Source organism: Dendropsophus ebraccatus, chromosome 1 (genome assembly GCF_027789765.1).
Source record: "Dendropsophus ebraccatus isolate aDenEbr1 chromosome 1, aDenEbr1.pat, whole genome shotgun sequence".
In the NCBI taxonomy this organism is placed as follows: Eukaryota; Metazoa; Chordata; class Amphibia; order Anura; family Hylidae; genus Dendropsophus; species Dendropsophus ebraccatus.
Genome location: NC_091454.1, coordinates 170,139,673 through 170,145,681, shown reverse-complemented (window position 1 = coordinate 170,145,681; position 6,009 = coordinate 170,139,673).

Here is a 6,009-nt window from a genome sequence, read left to right as displayed (position 1 = left end):
GGACTGAACTCGGGAAGCAGATCACTCATGGCAGGGGTCTCCTCAGATGAGATATTTGCTACATATACACTGAGAAAGTCTCTGGAGACCTCAGAAGAGTGATGAGAGGTCTATAGGGTTAGGATGAATTGTCAACACTAATCTCTGAACTATCCCAGTTGGTTTTCACAGACCTGTCACATCTCCTGTAGCTTTCTGGGCCAGCTAGTCATGTCTTATACCCAGCTAGTCATGTCTGACACCCAGCTAGTCATGTCTGACACCCAGCTAGTCATGTCTTATACCCAGCTAGTCATGTCTGACACCCAGCTAGTCATGTCTGACACCCTGCTAGTCATGTCTTATACCCAGCTAGTCATGTCTGATACCTGGCTAGTCATGTCTGATAGACAGCTAGTCATGTCTGACACCCTGCTAGTCATGTCTGACACCCAGCTAGTCATGTCTGACACCCTGCTAGTCATGTCTGATACCCAGCTAGTCATGTCTAATACCCAGCTAGTCATGTCTGACACCAGGCTAGTCATGTCTGACACCCGGCTAGTCATGTCTGATACCCAGCTAGTCATGTCTGATACCCAGCTAGTCATGTCTGACACCCTGCTAGTCATGTCTTATACCCGGCTAGTCATGTCTGATACCTGGCTAGTCATGTCTGACACCAGGCTAGTCATGTCTGACACCCAGCTAGTCATGTCTGATACCCAGCTAGTCATGTCTGATACCCGGCTAGTCATGTCTTATACCCAGCTAGTCATGTCTGACACCCGGCTAGTCATGTCTGATACCCGGCTAGTCATGTCCGACACCCTGCTAGTCATGTCTGACACCCAGCTAGTCATGTCTGACACCCGGCTAGTCATGTCTGATACCCAGCTAGTCATGTCTTACACCCGGCTAGTCATGTCTGATACCCGGCTTGTCTGATACCCAGCTAGACATGTCTGATACCCAGCTAGTCATGTCTGATACCCAGCTAGTCATGTCTGATACCCAGCTAGTCATGTCTAATACCCGGCTAGTCATTTCTGATCCCCAGCTAGACCTCCAGTGTGGTGTGGCATCATGTATGCTCAAATACTATGTCTATAGTCACACTGTCATTCCATAATTGCCTCCCCCCTATGTGTATGGGGTGATGGCCCCCCTCCTCCATATCTCCCTGTGACAGCTCTTACTTCTGGTATACCCCACCCATTGCCGGTCACATGATCATTTGGCGTCATGACGTCGCCGTCAGTCACATGGGCCGCCGCGCACCGCAGGCAGAGTAGTCCTTCAGGCATGCGCACTTACAATACCCCTCATAAAGCATATATAAAATATAATGCAGTCAAAAAAGAAAAGAACTGGGTAGTGATCATAAAGTGCATTGTGTGCTGATGTGAACAAAAAATATATATATTAATTGTTAAAAAATATGTAATAAATGGTGAATTGATTAATAAATATGTAAACTAAATATCAGATTATGTGTATATATATAAAAATATGAATTCATATCACTATATGGATACGTTCTCTCATAGTGTGCCTGAGTGTGTGATAAAAGTATATATAACTATAAGTACAGTTTCAAGTCTAAACACTAAATATAATGAGGAGTAATGTGTAGGGCTTCATGTGACAGGTATAAAAAGTGCGTGTGAGCAAAAATAGATGTGATAAAGTGCAAAGTGAGGAAAAATATTTCATCATATTATGTACAAAGATAAAGTGCAATTCAAACGTTACAAAAAAGTAAAAAACGCATCAAGTGCAAAAAAAACGCATGGTGTGAATGGGAAAAAAAAAAAAAAAAAAAATCAGCCCATCTCAATGGACCGTGTCCTTTTATGGGCACGGTACATTGACGATGTTTTCCTGATCTGGCAGGGGACAGAAGAGGATTTACGGACTTTCATGGACCAACTGAATAACAATAACCGCAATATCCATTTGACTTATAAATGGGATGTTAAAAGCATAGATTTTCTGAACATACTGATCAAGAAAGATCTTTCTGGTTATTTACAGACAGATGTCCATAGGAAATCTACATCGGTGAATGCAATTTTGCATGCAACATCCTCTCACCCATCCTCTACAATCAAAGCAGTGCCAATTGGACAATATCTGAGAGTCCGTCGCATCTGTTCCTCCGATGCAGACTTCGAGAGACAGGCACAGGAATTGCGACAACGTTTTTTGGACAGAGGATATAGCAAACGAATATTGAAGAGAGCATATAAGAGGGCAAAAGGATCAGATAGACAACAATTAATCCATACATCCATCTCCAGGAAGGCAGAAAACCAGGTGAGATATATTACCAACTACCACGGCCAGTGGCAAAGAATGAGGGATATAATGCAAAAATATTGGCCTGTGTTACTTTCGGATAACATCCTACAGAAATACTTACCCAAAACACCATCAATAACTGCCAGAAGATCTGCAAACCTGAAAGACATATTGACGAAAAGTCACTACCCTGGACAGCAAAAAAACTTTTTCAACACTAAAGGCCCTAAATGGGGCTGTACCCCATGCGGGAAGTGCGTGGCATGTCCAAATATCGAAAGAGCAACGGACTTCACTGACTCATCTGGGGAACGGACGTACGAAATTCAACAAACAATCACATGTGACACAAGGTACGTGATTTATTACGCCACATGCCCCTGTACAAAAATTTACGTTGGACTTACAAGCCGGGCCCTGAAGGTACGTGTCTGTCCGAGAGCACTTGAGAGACATTGAAGCTGCACGCGGTGAACATATATATGCCAATTTGAAACCGGTGGCACGTCACTTTAAGAAATACCATGATTGTGATGCTCGCCTTCTAAAAGTTAGAGGCATTGACAAGATGAACATAGGAGCCAGGGGGGGGGGGGGGGGGGGATTGGAACACTTGCCTGGCGCAATGTGAAGCCAAGTGGATTTGGAAGTTAAAAACAGTATATCCTCTGGGTATGAATGAGGTTCTGAGCTTCGCTTCGTTTCTGAATTAAGGTGCTAGATCCTAAGTTTTTCTTCTCCAAGTCCCATTTTTTTTGTTTTTAAAATTTTTTTTAATGTTGTGATTATTTTTAACTAAACTATTTTCTCCTGTTTTTACTTTTTAGTGTTGAATCTGTCTTTCTCCCACCTTCAAAAACTTACAGCATGGATGTCGTGATCACATGTATGGAGCTGAACACAAATTAAAGAATTCCCCTCATTTTTCTTTCCCACCTTCTCTTCCCCCCCTCCCCTTTTTTTTTTTTTTTTTTTTCCCATTCACACCATGCGTTTTTTTGCACTTGATGCGTTTTTTACTTTTTTGTAACGTTTGAATTGCACTTTATCTTTGTACATAATATGATGAAATATTTTTCCACACTTTGCACTTTATCACATCTATTTTTGCTCACACGCACTTTTTATACCTGTCACATGAAGCCCTACACATTACTCCTCATTATATTTAGTGTTTACACTTGAAACTGTACTTATAGTTATATGTACTTTTATCACACACTCAGGCACACTATGAGAGAACGTATCCATATAGTGATATGAATTCATATTTTTATATATATACACATAATCTGATATTTAGTTTACATATTTATTAATCAATTCACCATTTATTACATATTTTTTAACAATTAATATATATATTTTTTGTTCACATCAGCACACATTGCACTTTATGATCACTACCCAGTTCTTTTCTTTTTTGACTGCATTATATTTTATATATGCTTTATGAGGGGTATTGTACATCCTATCTGTACGTTTTGCTCCAATAGATGATCCGTGGCAAGTGCGCATGCCCGAAGGACTACTCTGCCTGCGGTGCGCGGCGGCCCATGTGACTGACGGCGACGTCATGACGCCAAATGATCATGTGACCGGCAATGCCGGGTCACGTGGTCGGCGCCGTGACGCTGCTTCCGGTTTGGCCGCGTCGCACTTGCAGTGAGGAGATGGAGGACGGAGCATGCGCCGCATCAGCCACAGGTGTTAAGTAAGTAGTAATGGAGGGTGATTGGTGGGATGATACTATATATACCCTTATTAGATGGGACGTCATTACCCCCGGACGAAGGCAACGAAACGCGCGTCGGGGTGGTGGCGTCCTGGAGGATATATACAATAATACACTGTGAAAGGTAATTGACTGGCTGGATCCCTGGATATGATGGGGTGATAATATTTAGGTGAAGGGTGGATAAGAGACTAACTAACTAGCTGTAGGTCTGTTTATGAATTAAATGCACTAGCACTTTATTTTGCAATACAAGTAACATAATACCCTACTGTAGGAGATTTCAGAATTTATCCCCCTGGTTTGTGATGCAAGTTGTAGGTCAAGGGATCCCAGCATATGTGATGTGGTTATAATAGAAACACCTCCAGGACAGCCGCCGTTCTCTTTTTTAATGTTTGGTCATCTCTCTTTTTTATAAATATATATGAATTGTTTTAAATGTGTATTTAATAAAGATTATTTTGCTACGTGAAATCAGTATTTGTTCTTTTTTGGTTATAGTTTGTAATAACTGTAGTAGCAGTTTAATGACTTTCTGCATTAAACCCAGATTGACCAGCACATTCACCGTACTATATTATAGGTATTGCAGATAGACAAAACCGCGAACCAGTTCTTACTTCTGTAGACCCTATGCTCCCTATATGGATCAGATTACCACCCCCCCTCCTTATCCCTTTAACAGATCTTATTCCACTATTCACCTATATCTATTCGCTTATATGATCGCCTTCCACTCTCAATGACTGCTCCTATTTCTCCATGCTCCCTATATGTATCAGACAGCTGACCCCCTTCCCCTCCTTACCCCTATGACAGCTATTATTCCTGTATGTTCCTAATAAGTAATAGATGATCACATCCCTCTGCGTCCCTATAAAAGCTCCTATTCCTCTATACTCCCTATAAGTATTAGGTGATCACTCCCTTCCATGTCCCTATGACAGCTCTTATTCCTCTAGTCTCCCTATAAGTATCAGGTGCTTGCTCCCCTCCATGTCCCTATGACAGCTCTTCTTCCTCTAGTCTCCCTATAAGTATCAGGTGACTGCTCCCCTCCATGTCCCTATGACAGCTCTTCTTCCTCTAGTCTCCCTATAAGTATCAGGTGACTGCTCCCCTCCATGTCCCTATGACAGCTCTTCTTCCTCTATGCTCCCTATAAGTATCAGGTGACTTCTCCCCTCCATGTCCCTATGACAGCTCTTCTTCCTCTATGCTCCCTATAAGGATCGGGTGACTGCTCCCCTCCATGTCCCTATGACAGCTCTTCTTCCTCTATGCTCCCTATAAGGATCGGGTGACTGCTCCCCTCCATGTCCCTATGACAGCTCTTCTTCCTCTATGCTCCCTATAAGTATCAGGTGACTGCTCCCCTCCATGTCCCTATGACAGCTCTTCTTCCTCTATGCTCCCTATAAGTATCAGGTGACTGCTCCCCTCCATGTCCCTATGACAGCTCTTCTTCCAGTCTCCCTATAAGTATCAGGTGACTGCTCCCCTCCATGTCCCTATGACAGCTCTTCTTCCTCTAGTCTCCCTATAAGTATCAGGTGACTGCTCCCCTCCATGCCCCTATGACAGCTCTTCTTCCTCTATGCTCCCTATAAGGATCGGGTGACTGCTCCCCTCCATGTCCCTATGACAGCTCTTCTTCCTCTAGTCTCCCTATAAGTATCAGGTGACTGCTCCCCTCCATGCCCCTATGACAGCTCCTCTTCCTCTATGCTCCCTATAAGGATCAGGTGCTTGCTCCCCCTCCATGCCCCTATGACAGCTCTTCTTCCAGTCTCCCTATAAGTATCAGGTGACTGCTCCCCTCCATGTCCCTATGACAGCTCTTCTTCCAGTCTCCCTATAAGTATCAGGTGACTGCTCCCCTCCATGCCCCTATGACAGCTCCTCTTCCTCTATGCTCCCTATAAGGATCAGTTGCTTGCTCCCCCTCCATGCCCCTATGACAGCTCCTCTTCCTCCAGTAAGGATCA